Below are 26,579 nucleotides of genomic sequence, written 5' to 3' on the forward strand. Positions count from 1 at the left end.
ACTCCTCACCTAACATCATATGAGGCACAATATACCTCATCAAAATTATTTCTAGAATGGGAGAAGAAGGACTAACTGCTCTCATGATGAAACTTGCCCTTCCATTGGCAACAGTTAAATTGAAATCTCACAATACTGAATGCTCCTGGCAAGCATTTTTCCTATTTTTCCAAAGCAATAATTATAGGCTCTCCACTAATATAACTGCTTCAGAACCTGTTTGAATCTATGCTTTCCATTCTTCCACATAAATTAAAAGAAAACTCTCAGAACTCCCAAGACATCTCTTTCACCCAACTGTAATCCTCACACAATCTTTTTTTTTTTACATATACTTTTCTCATAGTACTCTTTAGACTTTCTCACTTTACTCTCCAGTACTAAGGTTTCATTCTTCAACAAGTCTGTATAATCTCAAATTCTGTGAATGCTGAAGTCTCTTTCTCAGCCAAAGTTAAACCTGGATCTACACTGTGTTTCTTGTAGACTTTTAAGTAAAGGTATTGTTTTTCTGACATAATGTGCATACCGCAGCATGTAGAAGGTCAAAATAAGCTCTATGTATTTATTGCTGCTTCCATTCTATTTTTCATTTTTCCTCCCAGCTTTTGATCTCATATTATCAGACTATATTACCCAAAATACCTTTTATAGTCATGCACCTCTCTGTGACATGATCCCATCATTTGAACCTTGAAGATATTAGCATCTGGACTGTTTTTAGTCTTGTCACATTACACCTGTCATTGTATTTTGTGATTTAATACCCATGAGGATGATCTTTCTAGAAATCAATTTCTCATTTCCATTACCTCCTCCATGATTCCATTATTGCATATTCCACATCATATGAGACCCTTGGCTTGTTGTCAGGTACTCAAATTTATCATCACCATGAAGTTGAATGCCTCCATACTGTTCGTTTCAAATGCCGCGGTCTCTGATCACCATCAACTCTCCTACCAGAGAGAGACTAACTGGTCTCTAACCTAACTTCAGGAAATGTTGGACTTCTGTGTAAGTTCAGTATATTTGCCTATCATATTTTACCTCACCTTCAACCCTGACATTTCCACATTTCCTTTCAGGAAAGTAAAGAAAGTACATATCTACATGTTTGTGATTGACGTGATAAGAAATGAAACGAAACCAAAAACCAATAAAATTCACCTGGACCTCCAGGGTGCAGTCAACATCATATTGATTCTCTTTCTCGTCCCCCTTTTCTCATCTATGTCAATATAATATACATATATATCAAAATGTAAGTATACCTTTCCTACGTGTGTGCATATATAATACTAGCACAAACTACACATGCACAAATATATCACAAATAATGTAAGGATACTCTCAACACATAAAAGTAATGAAAAGTTATCACCCTGAACATGTAATTAATTCATATGTGATAAAAATAATTAAATAATAAAAGATATCACAATAATTTTTTACTTGGGAGCACTACACCAAAGTGATTAAGAGCATAGTTTCAGAGATTAGGCCTCAGATTTTATTGTAAATCTGTTATCTGATAATGATACAATTTAGACAAGCTGCTTACACTTTGTTTTCAAGTTTTCTTACCCTCAAAAAAATTTTTAAAGATTTCTCATTCTGACTTATTTCACTTAGCATAATACCCTTCATCCATGTTGTTGCAAATGGCAAGATCTCATCCTTTCTTATGGCTGTATAATATTCCAGTATGCATGCATCACACCTTCCTTCCTGTATGTGCAGCATCTCAACTTCCTTCCTTATCCTTCCTTATCCTTTTGTCAATTAGTGGACTGTCATGTTGCTTCCATATCTTGACTATTGTAAACAGTGTTGCAACAATGTTGCATAGAGGTATGTAAATCTTTTCAAATTAGTATTTTCATTTTCTTTGAGTAAATATCTGATAGTGGAATTATTGGATCATACAGTAATTCTGTTTTTAATTGTTTCAAGGACCCTCTATTGTTTTCCACAGTAGTTCTACCAATTTACATTCCCATCAACAGCATGAGGTCTCCCTTTTCCCCACATCCTCACTAACATCTGTTATTTCTTATCTTTTTTTTAGCCATTCTGACAGGTGTGAGCTAATATCTCATTGTGGTTTTGATTTGCATTTCCCTGATGATTAGTGAGGCTGAACATCACTGCAATTGTCTGTTGGCCATCTGTATGTTTTCTTTGGGGAAATGTTTATTCAAATCTTCTGTCCATTTTTTAATTGGATTGTTTTTTGGTGGGTGTTGTGAAAGTTCTTTACATATTTTAGATATTAACCTCTTATCAGATTTATCATTTGCAAATATCTTCTCCCATTCTGTGGGTTATCTTTTTGTTTTGTTGGTGGTTTCCTTTGCTGTACAAAAGGTTTTAATTTTTTATGCGGTCCCAATAATTTATTTTTGCTTTCTTTCTTTTGCCTTAGGAGGTATATCTAGAAAAAGACTGCTTTGGCCAATGTCAGAGAAATGATTGTTTTGTTATCTTAAACTCAAATTTCCTTTTTTTTTTTAAGATTTATTTATTTATTTATTTATTTATTTATTTATTTATTTGAGAGAGAAAGCAAGAGAGTGGCAGGGGGAGAGGGGATGGCAGATTCCTGGCTGAGCAGGGACCCCAAAGTGGGGCTCAATAGCAGGACCCCAGGATCATAACCTGGGCCAAAGGTAAACACTGATTGAATGAGCCACCCAGGCACCCCTTAAATTTCTTATGATAAAATATACCTAGCTTCATGGACTATTTTAAGGCACTGTATAAGAAGCATAGTTCTAGGTACAGGGTAACCACTCATTAAACATTGCTTCTACCATTTATAAAATAAAAAGTAACTTTGTATAAATATCATATTGAAATAATTCTATTTTTTGTATTATGTTTGTGAATTTACTCCATATTCACTAATTATTAGCATTCACTTATGATATTATTAAATTTTATTTATCTGTTTTCCTATTGATGGCCCTTAAGGTAGATTGTAACCATTTCCTATGACAAGTATTGGCATATGTGTCTCCTGATAGATGTGCATGAAAGATTATCAGGTGTTTATGCTTTGCAGTAAAGTTGATAAGAAGTATATTTTGCATTCACTCACATTTACTTGATACTGAGAAAACAGTCTACAGATGTTGTTTGTACCAACCTCCTCAACTAGCAATCCACAAATAGCTCCCTTGCTCTCCACATTCAGCAGTATTTCATATTGTCACATTTAAAATGATTGAGAATTGTACATATACATTGTTGCCACATTTGCCTTTAATTTCTAATTCTGATCTCTCACAATTTTGAGCTTTTTATAAAATATATTTAATATCAATTTCTTAACCCTCCCTGACTTGCTAGTTTATAACTTTGGCTTAATTTTCCATTATCTTTATTATTTGCCAAGACTGAAGCCAGTCAAGAAGAGGGCTCAAATGAGTCTGGATAAGTTATATAAAGAACAATTTTTTTTTTAAACAGTGGACCCTTGATTCTAACTAGGTCCTCTTAGAAGTTTCATCTCAGTTTTTCATCCACTCTGCCTTATTCTGGGGGGAAAGTAACCATTTAAACCCACAGTTTAAAACTTAGCGGTTTCCCTTATGTTTCTTATTTTTAGGGTCCATAATCTTTCACTGCCTTGTTAGCTCTTTGCCTTCAAGTATTCATTTTTTACTGTTTTCTCTTTCTGATAGTTCTCAAAATAACAGACCTCATTTTTTCAGGGCTAAGGAAATAATGAGAGTAGAGGGTAAGGTAGGGCCAAGAACAAATAAAAGAATAAACTAAGAAACCTCATTCAGTGGCAAATCAAACTCCAATAAAAAAATACGTATACAAAAAAAAAGAGAAAGAAATCTCATTAAATTGGAGGAAAAAATGAGTATAGCCAAAGAATACTTCTTAATCCTTTGCAAAAGACATAAAAACTGCCCACCAAGATTCCACAGTTACCATGGACAATGACTGTGGTATGGAATCCATATTATTCTTTCTGAATAGGGGTATATTTCTGTGAGTGTATCACTTGGATTTTGATCTTCCACCAGTAGATATTGTCATGGAGGGTATATAATTTGCTCTTTTAGTTCAAATTCATTGGATTAGTAATATCCATATGTGGATATAAAGTAGAGAAAACTGTATATACCTCTCAGGTATTCTGGACTTAGAATCTGATGCCAAGATTTATGGTACTATGGTACTTTGGATTATCTCCCTCCCTCAAGAAGGAGGTAAGTGTAGTGTGTGTGTGTGTGTGTGTGTGTGTGTGTGTGAAGAATAACCAAATATTTGGTGATCAGAAGCAGGATTGTAATGGTAACTAGAGTGTAAAAGTATTCCAATTTTTTCTCTCCTTCTAGGCTCACAATAGGGTTAAATATCTGCATTCTTTAAAAGCTTAATGTGCCCTGAAACTTATTATAACCAATGAATATGAGTGGAAAATTTTAGAGACCATGGATATTAGTGGAAATGACAGAGACCTCTATAAAACAGGAAAATGCCCCCCCCAAAATCAGAATCAACTTTTTCCCAACTCTGGAAACTAAACAAAAGCTTGCAAAAACCAAGAAAGAGTTGCTGAGCTTTGTACCAATACCCATTCAAAGTAGCCAAAAGTAGCCACATATACCATTGCGAGTATCTAATTTTCAACAAGAAATTATAAGGCATAAAAAGAGGCAAATCATGCAGATTTCTGAACTGTTTAATCTTACTAAATGTTTAAAGAGTGATAATAGTCCTTCATACCTCTTCCAGAAAGTGGAACAGGGGGAAATCATTTCACAATTATTTTGATAAGGTCATTATTACCCTAAGTCAAAACCAAAAGTAGTGGAAGTTTTTGGAGAGTGCATGATCTTCCCCAATTCCCTGGCCCCTGTCACCATTATTTTTTTTTTTCCGTACATTAGATACCTGGAGGGAAATATAAGAAAATGCCTCCTCTCAAACTAACCTGCAGTAAATCTGTGTTGAGAGAAATAAATAAAGCTCTATTAGCAGACACTAAGATTTTAATGTTGTTTAATGATGGCATTGCCTTGATTATCTTGACTGAGATTATCCATCTCCCTCTTTAGTCTCATTATTTTGCCATTAATGCTTAGTCTAATACCTCTTTATTTTTAAAAATTGTTTCAAATTTGTTTCTAATATGTTTTCCTATGTCCTATTGAGGATCTTATCATTTCTTGAAATCTTCTTCTGGGTCCCATTGTAGATATTGAAAAGAGGTGTTTTCTCCATTTGGAATGTGTAAGAGTGATTTTCTTTTTTCTTATAACCAGTGTTTTGCTAGAGATGTATAGAATTTTCTCTATTCTAAAACAACATGAAAATTCATTAACAAACCTGGCATAATAGTTATCTTTGTTTTTTTTAAGATTTATTTATTTATTTATTCATGATAGACATAGAGAGAGAGAGGCAGAGACAGGCAGAGGGAGAAGCAGGCTCCACACCGGGAGCCCGACGCAGGACTAGATCCCGGGACTCCAGGATCGCGCCCTGGGGCAAGGGCAGGCGCCAAACCGCTGAGCCACCCAGGGATCTCTCCGGCATAATAGTTATCTTTGAAGCAAAACAAACTAATGTAAAACTCGAGCACATGAAACAACAATTATTTATTATATGACATAGCAATTACAGCATAACAAACCATCCCAAAATGTAATGACTTAAAACCATAAGTTATAAATGTGTGGATCAGTGATTTAGGCTGTTCTCTTTGGGGTACTCCTGGCCTCATCTGGGCATCCCCTGAGACTGAAGTTGATTGCATACCAGATAGTGGAAATGATTATCTTGGTTGGGGTTTCTTATACCTCTAGGGTCTCAGCTGGAATGAATACATTAACTGTATTCACAACCACATGGTTTCTTGTTCTCCAACAGGGTACCCTTTGCTTATCGCATCATGTGGCAGGATTCCAAGAGAATGAACAGAAGTGGCTAACAGGCACAAGTTAATACTACCACATACTATTGCTCAAAGCAAGGGTTTAGGGAGTGGGGAATGAAAGAGTTGCAGACACATAACACATAACAAATACATAATAGGGAATAGAATAGTTTTTCAAAATAATATTCCACATTTATCATTATAGCTTATGAACTTTGGAGTCAACCAGCTGATGTAGGCTGAGCTTAGGTGATCTGGGCTCTTCTTGCTCATGCATATATGATGGTCAGCTAAGAGCTCTTGGTTTCTCATACTCCTTTTGAGACTAGTGGATTATTTCAAGGATATCCTTCCTTCTTTCATTTGTTCTTTTGTATGTCATAACTTTTTTAATTAAAATATTTTATACCAGTTTTAATTTCAAAACAAAATTGTGGGTAAAGTACAGAGATTTCCTGTATACTCCCTGCCATCACACATGCATAGACTTTCCCGTTTTCAACATGTGTCCCATTATCAACAAAGTGATACATTTGATACAACTGATGAACCTACATGGACACATCATAATCACCCAAAGTCTGTAGTTTGTGCTGCATTTCACTTCTGGTGTGATATATTCTATTTGGACAAATATATAATAGCATCTATCTGCCATTAAAGTACGATACAGAGTATTTTCAGTCATCTAAAATCCTCTGTGCTTTGCCTATTCATCCCTCCCCCTGCTCAGACATATCTTTTTTTATGGTGATGCACAAGTGAATATGTGCAAAACATCTAGAGGGCCTTGGTAATAGTGGAGAACTGGAGACCTTGTCTTTGCCAATGATCACTATGTGTTAGCAACTTTCATCTTCCCCATCTTCCTCTGGCCTTAGACCTATGAATCGATATACAAGTCGAGCCTTGTTGGCTAACTCTCTTCCACTCCAACGCTGCAGCTGTTCTAAAGGTAGTGTATCTGATAGCCAGAACCCATTCTATCTCCAGTTCTATTAAACAAAAATGTGGAAAACAAGACTTAAGTAAGTTACATGTGAATTTCTTAACTGACATGTAGCCCTGATTCCCCAGTTAGATTCCTGAGGGAAGTTTATGCAACCTGACTTCTTTTAATATAAGATGAAAACTTTTGCCAATCAGGAAAAATAATGATTACTTTAGAAATGAAATTTTTGATGCTTTTGTTTAAGGTGTCCATTAGATAATGGATTGATAATATAGTTTATGACAAGTTTTATAAACTTTGTTTTAGATTTTCCAGATGGAAAAGTATATTTTAATATGTTTACACTGATCATATTTGACAGCAGTGAAATTTCCTTTTATGCTACTTTGTCAGAGATGTAGAAAATGTTTTGAAAATTTTTGAAAATTTAATTTAATTTTTAAAAACATTATTAAAGGGATGCCTGGGTGGCTTAGGGGTTGAGCGTCTGCCTTCTGCTCAGTGCAGGAGATCTGGGATCAAGTCCTACATTGGGCTGCGTGCGAGGAGCATGCTTCTCCCTCTGCCTGTGTCTCTACCTCTCTGTCTCTGTGTCTCTCATGAATAAATAAATTTCAAAAAAATAAATAAAAAACTATTATTACCAAGTAGTTTAGGTATATAAAATAATATTTTTGTTTATATAGATCTCTGCATAGTCAGGCTGCAAAGAAGCAGATATACTCGATATACTTTATTTTATCCACTGGGGATCAGCCAGTCTTGTTTCCAAACAAAATAGAATTAATATTATTCAATTTTTTACTCTTTTTTCTCAAGACAGATAATTATTTTTGTATCCCTAACCTCTTCTTTTTGACTCATCCCTTTCAAGAAAGTGATTTTATCATTTAAGAAAATAACTAAAGTCCTTAAGCATATATATATATAGTTTCTTTATTTCTTCCTTCTGTTGTGTGTTTTCACAGATGAGTGGGATAAAAGAATATTAGAATCAGCAATAGATTATATTGGGGGATGTAGCCGCAGGCGTAAAATGTGGTTGAAGCCAAGAGATTATGAGGTAATTTATTTTATCCTGAGTTACTTTGTCTCTCAATGATACAAAAATGATATAGTATATACTATAGTAGCCAAAAAGGCAAGAACCCTACATTCTTCTAAGAACATAGCACTTGACATGATGTGTCAACTACACAAACAAATTAACCTTTCTCTCTCCAAGTTTCTTCATCTGTGAAATGGGGACTAAAACATTTGTCACCAAGGTCACCAAAAAATTTCACAGATTAATGAAATAATATTCTCAGAATCTCTTGAGATTTGAGATTCTTAGGAGGAAAAAAGAAAACTAAAACAAAAAAAATAAGGGCATATTTTACTAGCGATTTTTTTGCTTATAACTTAAAAGATTTGTTTTAAATGTTTTAAAAATTTTAAATTACATACTTTATATACATATACACTTCCAAGTGTTTATTCATTTACTTCAAACTAAGCAACATAAACATGAAAACTTGAATGTAAACATAAAGTACATACCAATAAAAGATGCCAAGTTCTACCTAACACAATCTTTTAAAAAAAGTTTTGACAATTTAAGACTAATTTTAAGCATAAGTGAGAACTCACTGAGATACTTCATATTAAATGCCTAACATCCAGCACATAGTACAAAACCAACAAATATCAGTTAATATTACTTTTATTATTTTTATAAAAATTTAGCCTCCTTAAATTTCAGTATGGTCTCCATGGAAATTTTTTAAAAATAATTCTTCTCTTTCCTTTTTTATTGTAAACTCACCAGTCATCTTTTTCATATCTCTTTCAGCCATTTCATGCAATTTTTGCCAAGCACCACCTGTTTAAATTCAAATGTACCTTAAATTTTGTGTCAATGGAGCTGAATTCCATGGAATTAGTAGACATAAGTAACATTTACTTGATAATCATTATTACAGTGGCCACTTTTGTGACTAGTATAATAAATCATCAGTGATGAATACCCTTACCTAAATGCCTATGAAGAAACATATTTCTCTATTTCCAGTATATATAAAATCAATCTCAAAAGTGCATTAGAAGCAGAAATTTTTTATTTTTACTGGACCTATATGAAAAGACATTTTTACTTTTGGAGCTCATGTATATAATTCATAATGATAGGGCAAGCATAGCATAATCATAAATTCTAATATCTGACCTCACATTGATATAGATGACGATCCTTTTTCTTAAACTTGACACATTCTTTTCTCCCAGGGTTGATAGGTTTATGAAGGCATTTTCTCTTAAAATTAGACTAAAATCTATTCTTTTTATATGGTTCTTCAGTGTGAGAACACTATTTTATAGTAATTTGGACAATTTCCTTTCCTGTTAATATACAGTTATAAAGAGATGACTTTTTAAAATATTTATACCAATACAGATTCCTTTTGAAGTTTAGACTGTTGACCACATTAGTTCCCCCCACAATCTATTAGTTTATAGAAAGATTATCTCAAGAACAAAGAATCTCCTGAGAATTTTCTTTACCTACAAATGTGTTTAACTCTTATTAACTCAATTTTTCTTCAAATGCTGCTCTTACTGAGTGAGGGATTTAGGCATTGACAGGAATACTGAGTGTAATAATTTCATAATTCCTTTTAAAAAATTCTGTGAAGGCATACACTTACTTATTCACAACACATATTGATGCAATTACTAAATCATACAGTCACTGTTTCATTTATCCCACCCTTAGTCTAAAGGCTAAGAGTTATTTACACTGGGCCTCTTCATTTTATTACCAGAGTCATCAACCAAACAAGTGGTTGATTTCAGGGTAATTTTATTTTTGAAACAAACATGTTTATGACTTCCTTAAGTTGCTGGAAATGTAGCAGACTAACAAAGCCTCACTGCAGTGCATATGTTGAGTAGTTTGGTAGGCTCAATCACTACATGACAAACTGTTTTGCCAATTTCTGAGCAAGTGAATTGAATTCTTTGCTTCAGCAAAAACAAAATTTATTGTATGCTATGAAACTTTAGTGGAATACTAGATTAGTAAAAATCATTAATATTAAATATGCTGTAACTATGATCTACTGCAAGGAAAACCAAGGTAAACACTAAATATAGAACTAAACTAATTCCTTGTAGCATATTATAAATGTAAAGATAAGAAAACATATGACATAAATACTTTATTCTTGAAGTTTCTAATATTTGCCTTTGAAGTTTGATTAAGAGGTCCTTTTTTTGACTCAAGAGACCTATATTGCTGATTCTTTTTCGTTTTGTCATTTGAATTTTTTATCATAAAGAGTGCTTTAACACTCAGAATGTATACTTCAAGATATCTACGTATGAGATATCTCAACACTACCTCAATGTATCTACATAATATATGGCATTTCAACATATATATTTTACAGATTTCTTAATGAGCATATAAAATAGAGCATGTTCACTTTTGTATTTTCCTGGACTAAAGAAAACTTACTGATTCAGTAGTATTTTTTGATGCCTAGACAGAGATAAAAATATTTCATTGTTCATGATAGGATAATTCTATGATCCTAAGTACATGTAACATTTAGGAAGACTCTACTAGGAAATAAAATATAAGTATGGTTTCAAAATAACCTTGCAAGTAGTTGACTGTGTGTAATTAGAAAAAAAGAACTTTACAATATCTGACTATAACTCAGAAGAATGAATTTCAAAATAACATAATTAATCATTATGGAAGTGCTTTAATATTTAAAGTGTACTTATTATAACATTAATATTCGTCATTCTTAATGTGATGTAAACTCTTCTAATATGATTAAACATATCCATCATAATAACAGGCAAACAATAATACACTAATAATAGTAGCCTCCAACACCAACAAAATTACTAAGAAAAGTGGCAACCTGATGGAAAGTTACTAATGTGATCTGATCAGATTTCCTTCTTTTTTTCTTGTTGCTTTTTCAGCTTATTTTTCCTTTACTCAAGGGAATAGAATAGATGTCATGAAAAATATCAGTTATAACTCAGAATGTAACATTGACTTTGTGATTGAATGTACAATTCATTTAAGCAGATAATCTTTCATAGAAATAGCCATCCTTTAATTTTTAAATTTCTCAACAGAATTCTATTCATTTCAGGTTCATGGAATATGCTTACAAATGATGAACTGCTGTTTATACTTCTATTTATCACATTAGCTTTCTTAGTTGATAAATGGTTTTAACTGCTGTAGAATTATTTATTCAAAAGACTTGACATTGTTTATTATGTACATAAATTAGTTTATTCATGTAGAAGTTTCAATATAATCCTAAAATTCTAGAAAATTAAAGAAACTTAGAAGTAACTTGTAAAAACAATATAAAACTGAGACACAACGGAGAAAACATTGACATTGAATGCAAAAAGAACTAGGGATGACCTTGGCCTCTGGTTATAATAGGAAATGCATAAATGGACATAAATTAAAATTATGTGGGTAACATTTTTTCTTTATTTGGTATGTATGTATGTATGTCTGAAAGTGTGTAAGAACATACTTGGTCAATGGAGTTATCTGGTGTCTAGACCCTTATATAATAATAGGAATTGTATTTAAAAGTCAAGCAAGGAAACAACAAATATTGGGGAGGATGTGGAGAAAACCCTCTTGCACGGTTGGTGAGAGTGTGAACTGGTGCAGCCACTCTGGAAAACTGTGTGGAGGTTCCTCAAAGAGTTAAAAATAGACCTGCCCTACGACCCAGCAATTGCACTGTTGGGGATTTATCCCAAAGATTCAGATGCAATGAAATGCGGGGACACCTGCACCCCAATGTTTCTAGCAGCAATGTCCACAATAGCCAAACTATGGGAGGAGCCTCGGTGTCCATCAAAAGATGAATGGATAAAGAAGATGTGGTCTATATATACAATGGAATGTTACTCAGCCATTAGAAAGGAGGAATACCCACAATTTGCTTCAACATGGATGGAACTGGAGGGTATTATGCTGAGTGAAGTAAGTCAATCGGAGTACAATCATTATATGGTTTTACTCATATGGGAAATATAAAAAATAGTGAAAGCGATTAAAGGGCAGAAGAGAGAAAATTAGTGGGAAAAAATCAGAGAGGTGACAAAACATGAGAGACCCCTAACCCTGGGAAACGAACAAGGGGTAGTGAAAGGGAGGTGGGGGGGGAATGGGGTGACTCGGTGACGGGCACTGAGGGGGCACTTGATGGGATGAGCACTGGGTATTATAATATATGCTGGCAAATTGAAGTCCAATAAAAATGCCCCCAAAAAAAGTCAAGCAAAACTTTGGATCTAATATGTCCATTCAAATAACGCTCTATTCTTTCTTCTACCTGTTAATTTAATCCTACCTGCTTATGGATAAGTCCTGTCCACAAAGTCCACTGTTTATTAGCACAGCACATTGCCATAGTACTACATTGTGCTACACACTTCTTGAGGCCAGCAGATCAGTAACAACAGAATGTAGGGACGCCTGGGTGGCTCGGTGGTTGAGCATCTGCCTTCAGCTTGGGTCATAATCCCAGTGTCCTGAGATTGAGTCCTGCATAGGGATCCCTGCAAGGAGCCTGCTTCTCCCTTTATGTCTCTGCCTCTCTCTGTGTGTTTCTCATGAAAAATAATAAATAAATAAATAAATAAATAAATAAATAAATAAATAAATAAATAACAAGAGTATATACACACTGTACACAGATGTATATCATTACGCACATTCACATCCTGATTTTCCTTTTTTCTTTATTTTGATTCCAATATAGTTAGCATACAACGTTATATTCGTTTCAGATGTACAATACAGTGATTCAGTAATTTTATAATTTACTCAGTGCTCATTGTGATAAGTGTATTCTTAATTCCCTTCAAATATTTAACCCACCCCTTCTGGGTGACCACCAATTTATTCTATTGGTTGAGTCTTCTCTTTTATAAACAAAAATTTCTTTTCTCCTTGTTCATTTTTTATGTTTCTTACATTCCACATGTGAGTAGAATACATGGTATTACTTTCTCTGACTTATTTTACTTAGAATTATATTCTCTAGATTCATCCATGTTGTTGCAAATGGGCAAAATTTCATTCTTTTTATGGCTGAGTAATACTCCAGTGTGTGTGTGTGTGTGTGTGTGTGTGTGTGTGTGTGTACACCACATTTTTATACAATCATCAATGGATGGACACCTGGGCTATTTTCATAATTTTGGAATTCTAAGGAAGACTGCAATAAACATACTGGTGCATGTATCTTTTCAAGTTAATATTTTCATATTCTTTGGGTAGATACACAGTAGTGGAATTACTGTATCATATGGTGGTTATATTTTTAATTTCTTGAGGAAACTCTACACTGTTTTCCACAGGGGTTGTACCTGTGGCCAAGAGTGCATGAAGATTCCTTTTTCTCCACATCCCCACCATTTCTTGTTTCTTCTGTTTTTTATTTTACCCATTCTGACAGTTCTGAGGTGATATCTCATTGTGGTTTTGAATTGCATTTCCCTGATGATCAGTGATGCTGAATTTCTTTTCGTGTTTTTGTTGGCCATTTTTACGTCTTCTTTGGAGATGAGTCTGTTCATGTCTTCTGCCCATTTTTTTTTAATTTTAAGATTTTATTTATTCATGAGAGACAGAGAGAGAGAGAGAATGAGAGAGAGAGAGAGAGAGAGAGAAAGGCAGAAACATAGGCAGAGGGAGAAGCAGGCTCCACGCAGGGAGCCCGATGTGGGACTTGATCCTGGGACTCTAGGATCACACCCTGGGCCAAAGGCAGTCACATAACCACTGAGCCACCCAAGCATTCCTTCTGCCCATTTTTTTTTTCTGTTGTCTTACATTTGTATAGTGATTTTTATATGTATATTTTTTTTATTGGAGTTTGATTTGCCAACATATAGTATAACACCCAGTGCTCATCAACCTCTGCCCATTTTTTAATTGGACTATTTGTTTATCTTGGTGTTGAGTCATATAAGTGCTTTATATATTTTGGATACTAATCCTTTATCAGATATATCATTTTCAAAAATCTTTGCCCAGTTAATAGGTTGTCTTTTAGTTTTGTTGATCATTTTCTTTGCTGTGCAAGAGCTTTTTATTTTGATGTAGTCCCACTAATTTATTTTTGTTTCCCTTGCCTCAGGAGAAAAATCTAGAAAAATATTATCATGCAAATGTCAGAGAGATCACTGCCTGTGTCCCCTTCTAGGATTTTAATGGTTTCAGGTCTCAAATTCAGGTCTTTAATCTACTTTAAGTTTATTTATATATATATATTTATGATATAAGAAAGTGACCTAGTTTCATTCTTCTGCATGTAGCTGTGCAGTTTTCTCAACACCATTTGTTGAAGAGACTATCTTTTTCCCATTGCATATTCTTGTCTCCTTCATTGAAGATTAGTTGAACATATAATCATTTTATTTTTTCTTTTGTGCTTTCTATCCTTTTCCATTGGTCTGTGTGCCTGTTTGTGCCAGTATCCTACTGTTTTGATTACTACAGCTTTGCATTATAGCTTGAAATCTCACATTTTGATATTTCCAATTTTGTTTTTTTTTTTCAACATTGCTTTGGCTATTTAGGTCTTCTGTGGTTCTATATAAATTTTAGGTTTATTTTAGTTTAGTGAAGAATGCTGTTGTAATTTTGATAAGGATTGCATTAAATCTGTAGATTGCTTTAGGTAGTACAGACATTTTAACAGTATTTTTTCTTTCATTTTATGAGCATGGAATCTCTTTGTGTTGCCTTAATTTCTTTCAACAGTGTTTTATATTTTTCAGAGTACAGGTCTTTTAACTCCTTGGTTAAGTTTATTGCTAGGCATTTCATTATTTTGGGTGGAATTGTAAATGGGATTGTTTTCTTAATTTCTTTTTACGTCAATATTACTGTGTAGAAATACAACATACTTCTATATATTGATTTTGTACCTTGCAATTTTGGTGAATTCATTCATCATTTCCAATAGTTTTTGGTGGTCTTTAGGATTTTCTATATATGTTAGTGTGTCATCTGCAAATAATGGAAAGTTTACTTCTTCCTTACCAATAGGTGTCTTTTAGTCTTTTTTTTTTTCTTGTATGATTGCTGTGGATAGGACTTCTAGTACTACATTGAATAAAAGTGGTGAGAGTAGACATTTTTGTGTTATTCGTGATCTAAAGGGAAAAGCTCTCAATTTTTCATCATTGAATACGATGTTAGCTATGAGTTTCTCATAGATGGCCCTTACTGTGTCGAGGTATGTTCCCTCTAAACCTATTTCTTTGACGGTTTTTATCATGGATGGATATTATACTTTGTCAAATGCTCTTACTGCATCTATTGAAATGATTATATTATGGTTTTTAGTCTTTCTTTTGTTGATGTAATGTATCACATTGATTGATTGGCATATATGAAACTACGCCTGCATCCCAGGAATAAGTCCCACTTGACTGTTGTGAATGATTTTTTAAAAGTATTGTTTGATTTAGTTTGAAAATTGTTGTATTTCTGTTCATCAGAGATATTAATCTATCATTCTCTTTTTATTTATTTTTGGTATCAGGATGATGCAGACCTCATAGGATGAATTTGGAAGTTTTCCTTTTTCTATTTTTGGAATTTTTTAGGAAGAATAAATTAACTTTCTTTAAATGATTGGTAGAACCATCTATGGAGTCATCTGGTTCTAGACTTTTGTTATTGGGAAGTTTTTTATTTCTGATTCAATCTTATTGCTGGTAATCAGTCTGTTCTAATTTTCTATTTCTTCCTGAGTTTGGGTAGTTTATATATTTCTAGAAATTTATCCTTTTCTTCTGGGTTGTCCAAAGTATTGGCATATAATTTTTCATAATATTCTTTTAAAATCCTTTGCATTTCTGTGGTGTCAGTTGTTATTTCACCTCTTTTTTAAAAAAATATTTTATTTATTTATTCATGAGAGACACAGAGAGAGAGGCAGAGACATAGGCAGAGTGTGGTGAGCCTGATTTGGGACTCGATCCTGGGCCTCCAGGATCATGACCTGAGGCAAAGGCAGAAGATGATCAACCACTGAGCCACCCACACATCCCTTATTTCTCCTTTTTCATTTTTAATTTTGTTTATTTGAGTCCCTCTTCTCTCTCTCTCTTGATTTTTTTTTTTTTTTTGATGAGTCTAGCTACAGGTTTATCAATTTTGTTGGTATTTTCAAAGAACCAGCTTCTGGTTTTACACATCTATTCTATTGGGGGATTTTTGTTTTGTTTTGTATTAATTTTTACTTTTTTTCCTGTTGTAATATTTATTATTTCCTTCCCTCTACTCATTTGGGGTTTTGTTTATTCTTCTTTTTCTAGCTCCTTTAGCTGTAAGGTTAGGTTGTTTAATTGAGATTTTTCTTGCTTCTTGAGGTAGGCCTATACTGCTATAAACTCTCCTATCAGAATAGCTTGTTGCATATCAAAGATTTTAGATCTTTGTTTTTGTTTTTTCCTTTTTCATTTATCTCCATGTATTTTTTATATCTTTTGATACCAATTCATTGTTTAGTAGGATTTTATTTAATATACATGTATTTGTGTTCTTTCCAGATTGTTTTCTTTTGGTTGATCTACTTCATAGCACTATAGTCAGAAAAGATGGATGGTATGATTTTGGTATTTTTTTTAATTCAATGAGACTTGTTTTGTGACCTGATATGATGTAATCTGGAGGATGTTCCATGTGCACTTGAGAAGAATGTGTATTCTGCTGTTTTAGAATGGAATGTTCAGGACATATCTAAAGGCAAGTGCTAAACCGCTGAGCCACCCGGGCTGCTCTGTTCAGGACATATCTGTTAAATCCATCTGGTCCAGTGTGTTATTCAAAGCCACTGTTTCCATGTTAATTTCTGTTTGAATGATCTATCCATTGATGTAAGTGGGGGTGTTAAAGTCCCTATTATTATTGTATGACTATCAGTTACTTTCTTCATTTTGTTGCTGCTTTATTTATTTGGGTACTCCCATGTTGGATGTATGAATATTTACAATTGTAATATCTTGTTGGATTGTTCCCTTTATGATTATGTAATTTCCTACTTTGTCTTTTTTTTTTTTTTTTTTTTACCATATTTGTTTTAAAGTCTATTTTGTCTGGTGTAAGTGTTCCTACCTTGGCTTTCTTTTCACTTCCATTTGCATGATAAATGCTTTTCTATCTCTTCACTTTAAATCTAAAGTGGCTTTAGGCCTGTAATGGATTTCTTATAGGCAGCATATAGATGGGTCTTGCTTTTTCATCTTCTGCCCCAAGTCTTTTGATTTGAGGGTTTACTCCACTTACATTAAAGTAATTATTGATAGGTATGTACTCTTTGCAATTTAATTGCTTATGTAATTAATTACATATTGTTTTATGGTTGTTTTTGGAGTTCTCCATTCCTTTCTTTTCTTGCTCTATTCTCTCATGGTTTATTGGCTTTCTTTAGTCATATACTTGAATTCCTTTTTCTTTATTTTTTGCATATCTATGACTGGTTTTTGATTTGTGGTTACCACTAGGTTTATAATAGCATTTTATGCATATAGTCATTATTTGTTAAGTTGATGGTTGCTTAATTTTGACCCAGTCTTTACTCTTCTGTCTCCATGTTTTAGGAACATGTTGTCATGCTTAATATCCTTTTATTTTATGAATCCCTTGACTGATTTTTATAGATTTAATTTTACTGCTTTTAAAAAAATAATAATAATTTTACTGCTTTTGTGCTTCCTACTTTTCTTACTCCTGCTTACAGTCTTTCCACTCAAAGTATTCCCTTTAATATTTCTTGTAGGGCTGGTTTAAAGGTTTTGAATTCCTTTAACTCTTGTTTATCTGGCAATATCTTTACCTCTCCTATTCTGAATGACAGTCTTGCAGGATAGAGTATTTGTGGCTGCAGTTTTTTCTTTCTTTCTTTTGGCACTTTGAATATATCATGTCACTCTCTTTTGGCCTACAAAATTTGTTCTGAAAAATCTGCTGATAGCCTTAAAGGATTTCCCTTTATGTAACTTCTTTTCTTTTGCTACTTTTAAAAATTATCCCTTTATCACTACTTTTTGCCATTTTAGTTAGGTGTTTTTTTGGAGGGACAAAGGGCAGAGAGAAAGAATCTTGAGCAGCATCCATGCCCGACCTGACATGGGGCTTGATCTCATAACCCTGAGTTCATGACCTGAGCCAAAATCAAGAGTTAAATGCTTAACTGACTGAGCCACCCAGGTACCATTTTAATATAACTTTTTGCCATTTTAATTACTATGTGTCTTAGTGTGGACTTCCTTGGGTTTATTTTCCTGGGGGATCTCTGTGCCTCCTGGATCTGGATTCTGGTTCCTTCTCCAGATTCCAGTCATGCAGTGTTAGTAGGGTTTCCTGAGTCTGCTATATGAGAGGTCCTGGAGCTGAGGGCTGACTAGAGGGGACATGTCCTCAAGAGAACACATTGGTGGGGCATGATGTTATCAAGTTTAGTAGTAAGAGTTGGTGCAGTGCTGATTCCTGCAGGTGTCCCTATGTTTATGCCACAGGGCAGGAGAGGAAAATGGTGCCCATTAGCAACTTTGTTCCTGCAGAGGTTTTCCAATGATCCCTGTCACTCCAGTATGTGTTCTGAGGTCAGTAAATAAATTCCTTCCTGTATACACTAGGTATTTTTCTGCTAACATAATGTATCTCTGTGAGGCTGTTTGTTGTGCTATCTCTTTAAGGGTGGGAACTTAGTTTCCTCTCACCCTCCTGGCTCTCTCAGGAGCCTGCTGATTTTTAATATTACAGATGTTAAGCTCTATACTTTGCAAGAACTTGTAAAATTTAGCCAATCTGGTTTTGAAAGCCAAGAGTCTGTTTCTTTCCCTTCTTCATTCCCATGGTGTCCTTCCTTCCTCTGGACAGTCCCAGTAGTCCTATAGCTCCTGACCATGTCACCACCCTTCCTACCCTCTTTAGTGTGGTCTCTTGTCTACATTTAGCTGTGGAGAATTTGTTCTGTAAGTCTCTAGGTGGTTTTATAAGCCTTGGACACTGATATGGCTCTTAACTAGTTGTGTCTGTGGGAGGAGATGAGCTGAGAATCCTCCCATTCCATCATTTTCCCCAAAAGACCTCTCTTTGACTCTCTTTTTCACAACAAATCAGAACATCCTAGCACATTACGTCTTCAAATTCAGACCACATAAATAATTTTTTGCATCATCTCAAATCTCCCATTCCTGTAAGCATTAAGAAAGATACAAAACTACTGCTATTTTTAGCTATAGTGAAAATCACATATTTTTAGCTATAGTGAAAATCACATCCCTATATTAACAATATAAACTTAAATGTATAGAATCGTTTCCTTAGAATTATGGCACATTGAATTATTTCAGCCTCTTGTCAATATCTCTCTCGACAACACTACCAAAATAGCAATGAATAAATAAACCTAGAATATATATTAAGGCAGTTATTAAGGGTGTAAAGACCAGGATCTCCACTTTTCCTTGACTTCATGATATGCTGAGCATTTAGTGTCATGGAGAGCAACATTGTATATTATATCTCTGTAACATACTATTGAGATAGTTTGAGAAAATCATGCTCTTAGAATATAGTTTTCCTCATCTGTTACAAAAAGAAGTAATATAATTTGTATCCTGTTTCTCCAATATGGTGCTCGAAATTTTCAGTTATGGAAGGATTTTTTTTAAAGATTTTATTTATTCATAAGAGATGGAAGCAGAGACATAGGCAGAGGGAGAAGCAGGCTCCATGCAGGGAGCCTGATGTGGGACTCAATTCCAGGAACCTGGGATCATTCTCTCAGCCAAAGGTAGACGCTCAACCACTGAGCCACCCAGGTGTTCCTATGGAAGGATTTTCTGATCTTCTTAAACAGATGTTAAACAGTTATCTATTTCTATGGGTGATTTCTTACTAACCTAAAAACATCAAAATGCATACTCTGCCTATTCATAAATCTAATAATATAACAAAGATTTATTTTATAATAATATAACAAAGATTTATTTTATTATTTTATTTATTTTATCTAATAATATAACAAAGATTTATGTTATTGCTCCAATGATAGACTCTAATTATGCTCTATTTTCCATTCTCTTCCTGTTATATATAACAAGATAATGAGATTCATGCTAATTAACTTATGATTTTGTATAATTAAACAGTCTGGACATTTAGAATTATATGTAGAAAAATATTATTTTTATTTATTGAATTTAAACCAAACTACTTAATATATGATGTATTAATAGTTTCAGATGTAGAATCCAGTAATTCATCAGTTGCATATAACACACAGTGCTCATGACATCAAGTGCCCTCTTTAATGCCCATCACTTACTTACCCCATCTCCACCACCTCCCCTCCAGTGACCATCAGTTTGCTTCCTCTAGTTAAGAGTCTCTTATGATTTGTTTCCTTCTCTGATTTTGTCTTATTTTGTTTTTCCCTCTCTTCCCCTATGATCCTTGTTTTGTTTCTTAAATTCCACATATGGGGGAAACCATATTAATTCTTTCTCTGATTAACTTATTTCACTTAGATACCCTCCAGTTCTATCTATGTCATTGTAAATGGTAAGATTTCAACTTTTTGATGGCTGAGTAATATTCCATCACACACACATGCACACTATATTTAGGAAAATATTCTTAACCTATAGTTTTATATAATATGTTGGAAAATCACTGATACTCATGGGAAAATATGTTTGTTCAAATCAGAAGATCTTAGTTTTGACATTATTCTAATCATTTTACTTTTTTTAATCTCAGTTCCTTTGTATAAAATTGAGATGATATTGACCATAATACTTAATATATATATATATATATATATATATATATATATATATATATATAACTGTTGTAAGGCAAAAGTAGCATATGGCACAGTGTTATATAAAACATATTATTTGTAGCCATATATACATAATGGAGAAAATTATTTTAAAGTCATTTAAATAACTATCAGAATATATATTTCAATATATAATATATTAAAATAAGGTAAAATGTTGTAAGTTTAAAATATTGTACTTTGTTTTAATTTTTTATTTTTATCATCTGCAATTAGATAGCAAATGTACTTAGCCAATATCTTGGGTAGAATTTAGTAGAGTCCTGTAATTTAGATATTTTTGTCATTTTTTTCAATACCCAAATACTTTGTAGTACAATTCTTTTATTAGATCTTATATTTTCCAGCAGATATGTACAGCCATGAAGCCTATTTTCTTTCATATTACTCTTCTATATAGTTTTTTGCACTAAAGACACAAATCCAGTTCTATCATATATGATCTTAGTAGTATGTTCTATTACCTATACTTTTTAGTTTATTAAAATGAACATCTGAATGTACATCAGTTGCTTCATACCTGCTTTTTTTCTGTTATGATGAAACTTATTAATCTTCCCTTACCATTTTACTTTAATGATATCCTTGTCATTTACAGTATATGTTGCTATAGTTTTCTTTAAGTGTTTGCTTCTGTAATGATTACCTAGCAGAAAATGACATTGTTCATGTTTAAATGTCAATAACAGGCCTTTCAAATATGATATATTTTATCTGTTGTAGACATAAGTTATTTTATTTTTTATAATTTTTTTAAAGATTTTATTTATTTATTCATGAGAGACACAGAGAGAGAGAGAGAGAGAGGCAGAGACACAGGCAGAGGGAGAAGCAGGCTCTATGCAAGGAGTCTGACGTGGGACTTAATCCCGGGTCCCCAAGATCAGGCCCTGGACTGAAGGTGGTGCTAAACCGCTGAGCCACCAGGGCTGCCCGACATGAATTATTTTATAAGGGAATTTACAGATGGATTTGGTTGACTGATATCACTGTAAATTATCAAAAAATAAACATGCATTGCATTTAAACTTTCAAATAATTCAAAGTTATTATTAGTGTATAGACATTGTCTAGTGTAGCTCTTTCCAAAGTATCAACTTGAATTTTTTGCTTCATAACCAACCCCTTTAAGTCTTCTAGATTAAATTAGTAAAAGCTTATTGTCTCTTTATCCTGTAGATTCACTGGTTGATTCACCTGGGTGGGCTGGATTAGTTGTAGGTCTATGGTCTAGGGTAGACTAATTCACATCTCAATTCTCAACTGTGATGGCTGGAGGGGTTGGTACCACTGAGGCCTCTCTACATGTCTTTATTCTCTACCAGATCAATCTGGACTTGTTCACATGGTAACAGAAGAGATTCAAGAATCCGAGAGGATAAACCCAATGCCTAAACAGTTTTAATCTTTTGCTCATGTTAACTTTTGTTCTATTGGCTAACGCAAGCCATGTGCTAACCCCAGAGGCTTTGTGAGCATGACTATAGGATGGAATGGATTATCAAGGGTCAGTACTGCAAAAATTTAGCGTGCATAATAGACTAAATTAAAACCTAAAATGAAATCACTTACATTTTATTTTTAATTTGGTTACATTGTTTATCCTGCTTCCTTTTCCTTTATATTCGTATATATCTCTCTAGATTTCCCTAACAGAAACTTTCAGGGTACTCTTGGAAAAGGTCAAAATTTATCCTAACCGTTACATAAAATAAGTGACTAACAAATATAGTCACTGCCACTATTTGTTAAATTCTGTCATGGTGTGGTTTGCTGGAATTAAATTATCCATTTTCTATTTCAGTTTTACACTTTATATCACTATCAACTTACAGCTTGCCCTCATCCTTCAAATTAGTAATTTAAATCACATCCATACAAATAAAGAATATAAGGAAATGAATGTTGAAATTGAGTTTATACATGCAATTATACCAACATACTTTTATGTTTTGCTCCTACTGCCAATGTGTCAGGAAAACTGCACAAAAAATGAAGATAGTTTGGAGTGCCTGGGTGGTGGTGTTGGTTAAGCATCAGCCTCTTGATTTTGGCTTAGGTCATGATTTCAGGGCCATGAAATCAATCCTGCATCAGGTTCCACACTCAATGCAGAGTCTGCTTGAGATTCTTTCCTTTCCTCTCTCTTTGTCCCTCCCCTGGCTATCTAGCTCTCTCTCTCCTCTTTGTTTCTCTCTCTAATCGTTAAAAAAAAAAAAAAAAGAAGTTCATAATAGCAAAAGTAGCTTAATTAGCACAATAGTAGCTTTCAGTATCTTCCTTCAATATTTCCTTTGGTTGTAGGTATTATTTATGAGGTGGGTAATTAATCCAAGGAAGAGTCACAGTCCTTAACTTATGCAAGTTCAGTCACCCCAACATATACGATCAAACTCCACTACAAAAAACTCATTTTATTGAGGTGTAAAGTTAAATGTATAATTTATTGTTAATCCAGTAGCGTATGTAGCCAAGTATTATCTGTCCACATTTTGAATTAATTCTTTTGCTTCAATTTTAATAAAACACTTAAAAATGAAAAGCCATTATTGTGATCGATTGGAATTACACTTATGATTAATTAATGACATTAGAATTTTGTGTTTTTTGATATATTGCAATAATATAATGGTATTGCAATAGCAGCCTTCTGATGTATTGCCATAATATATTATCAAAGTGGTATCAGAGAATTAATGAGAATGATTGTATTTATAAGAATTTTTGTTAAAAAAACAACTTTGAACTATTTGAGCAGTAAGAAATAAATGAAAAACTAATAAAAAGCATATAAATCATGCAAATATCCAAAAGGGGGAAAAGGATTTGGGGGGAATAAATATGAGAAAAAAAGAAAATACCTTTGCTCAATTGTTTTCCATTATTCAGTTTTGACAGAAATCTATAAGCAACATGAGAATAAAACATAAATGTGTACGTATTTATTTTGAGATATTTTATAGATTATATGTTTGTATCTATTTACCAATCTAATATAAATGATCCACATCTTGACATCAATAAATTGTGTTTACAAGAAATATAAAACTGATAATAATTCTCTTCATGCATTCTTTTATTCTGTTATTCAGCAATAGAGTAGCATTATAACCTAGAAATTGAAACGTACTTATTATTACATTTGTTCCCCTATTATAATTAATGCCTATGCAGCTTTAGCTAATGCCATTTTTTAAAATGTACTGATTTTTCTTGGTATAATTAAAATAAAATAAGCTTTGACATAGGTAGTCCAGTAATTACTGATTACTTATTTTACAGTGAAGTATTAAAATGAGAAAATGTGAACTCTCTACTTTGATTTGAAATGCTTATATTAATAAATTATTCATAATCATGAATACATTTTAACAAAAGCTTTAGAGCTCTGTATGACAGATCTTTAAATCAATCTTGTCAAATCATCCTTGGAAGAAGGTCATTGAGATCACAATCCTTCAATCTGGGGAAATAATATATGCAAAGTATTTGTAATCTGACAGTGGCTTTAGAAATACAACAAGTGGTAATGTAAAACATTCAAGTCATTAAGAATTCATTGACTCTAATGTCCTCATTCTGTAGTGGATATCCCAATTCATAGATAATTTAGTTTTGTTTGATTAATGAAAATGTGCCTCTTTCCTGACTCTAGTAAGAGTCAGTGAAACTTATATAAATATTAATGTTTATATTTAGATTAATTGGGATCCCTGGGTGGCGCAGCGGTTTAGCGCTGGTGTTTGGCCCAGGGCGCGATCCTGGAGACCCGGGATCGAATCCCACGTTGGGCTCCCGGTGCATGGAGCCTGCTTCTCCCTCTGCCTGTGTCTCTGCCTCTCTCTCTCTGTGTGTGACTATCATAAATAAATAAAAATTAAAAAAAAAAAAGAAATTCTATATTTAGATTAATTAATGCAAGCCACCTAACATCATGTATCTCGATAATATAAGCAAAATATAAGGTCTCACTTTGGTTAATGTTCATATGTAGTCTTAAAATAAGTCATGTAAGCTAATTATTATTTAATATTATAAATTGTTGATTTTTTATATCTTTGATTTGGAATACATCTGTTTTTAAAGATTTTGAGAGAGAGAGAGAAAGCATCTGAAGCAGACTCTGTGTTGAATGTGATGCCCAATGAGGGTTTTAATTCCATGACTGTGAAATCATGACCTGAGCCAAAACCAAAAGTCAAATGCTTAACCGACTGAGCCACCCAGGTGCCCCAATGTGGAACACATCTCATTGGTATTTGATGATGTACAATATATGTGTCATTCATGAAATTTAGCTGGATGTATTGCCTTGATTTAATTTATAAGATTTCTGCTTTTCTCCCCAAATGCTTCCTTTATTTCTAATAAAGGCTTTCAAAAAAATCCGAGAATGTGTATATAAAATTAAAATGGGATAAATAAACAAACATTGGGAAAAATTTCTTAAGGAAAATTATACTTGAGCCTAAACTAAATGGGAAAAATATACAAAATAGGGAATTTTCTCTTGCAATATAAAGAATATAGAGTTCAACCACTGTGGGTTCAACCACTGTAGGTGGTTCCTGAATGGAAAATCCTTGCAATCACTATCATAACAATGTTTTTACAGAATAATGTGAAAAACATTAGGAGGATTTTAAGATATTTTTAAATCATAGATTTTGGTCTTTTCTTTTGTGTCTTCAACATTTCTATTTATTGGTTTCCTTTTAGTATTATAAGCATGCTCCTTCTTACTTGAAACAAAATGGAATCTACAAATAAAATGAAACAAATTAAAAAAATATGGAATTCCTTAGAATACTCCCTCCCTCATTGCTCTCTTATCCCTCTTCTCTATTTTAAAGTCATCTACACTTTCTATGCTTTACCATTTATTTCTCACTCTTGTGCATATGACCCAGCTGTTTTCACAGTCTGTAATAATCTGCCTCTTGCTAAGCATTAGTCATGGATTTAATGCTTATCTCATTTGACCTTTCAGTAACATTTATCAAAGTTTTTCCATGACAAAATAATGTTCTTGTTTTCCTCCCACACTTCTGGTTTACTTCTCTATCTCAGACTCCTTCTTTGGTGCCCACTTAAAAAATATTGATATTTATTAGGACACCATCCTCAGTTTTATTTTCAGGACATATATGCTCACTCTTTGGCAGTTCTCTCAAGACATTTCTATTGAAACCCATCCATCATCTATCAGAAGCCCAAGTGGAGGAGTAATCCTGTAGACATTGATAGCCAAGCTCTACAGAACTTCAGCTAACCTTAATTAAAGATGTTTAGTGAATATTATTTATATAAATTAATTTTAATGTTTAAAAGAAAAGAAAAATGATTCATTGGTTCCTAATAAAGATGTGGAGTTTTTTTTTTTCAAGCACTTGAAAGCACTGTGGCAGATACTTTTTAAAGAATTTAATATATATTTAAGTTACAGAACTTCTGATCCTATCATACCCTATCCTATCCATATCCTATCACTGTTACTAAATGAACGGCTTTTCATAGTTTCATTATTTCTCAGTTTTTAAAAACTAAAATCATAACATCAATTCACCTATATCCTAGATATATAATATACATAAAAGCAGTTTTTAAGTAATAGAAATGAAAGCAACCATAACAATGCCAAGTATTATAATTATTTTAATTTTGAGCAAGTAAATCTGTCTTACATCTTCATGTATTTGGGAAATTACAAGTTTATAATGAAAAGCATAATATCTAACAAACCTTCTCCTATCGCTTTATAATCTTATTTATTGAAAATAACACTGATTAAGCATGTTAACTGTTCCATTAAAAA

The 26,579-nt window shown here is 33.2% G+C and overlaps 1 long non-coding RNA gene across 8 annotated transcripts in view; it reads left to right on the top strand.

Moving 5' to 3' along the window:
• The first annotated feature begins 3,990 nt into the window (after positions 1 to 3,990).
• LOC112662360 (uncharacterized) overlaps positions 3,991 to 26,579 on the top strand; it is a 128,346-nt gene continuing 105,757 nt past the window's right edge. For 7 of the 8 annotated variants that reach the window (XR_004804494.2, XR_007401911.1, XR_007401912.1 and 4 more), the window contains exon 1: positions 3,991 to 4,229. This is a non-coding gene — a long non-coding RNA (uncharacterized LOC112662360). Of the gene's footprint in view, positions 4,230 to 7,822; positions 7,918 to 26,579 lie in introns of all 8 variants that reach the window. The other variant, XR_003138452.3, reaches the window with a different exon arrangement.

The sequence above is a fragment of the Canis lupus genome, chromosome 13 (genome assembly GCF_003254725.2).
Source record: "Canis lupus dingo isolate Sandy chromosome 13, ASM325472v2, whole genome shotgun sequence".
Lineage (NCBI taxonomy): Eukaryota > Metazoa > Chordata > Mammalia > Carnivora > Canidae > Canis > Canis lupus.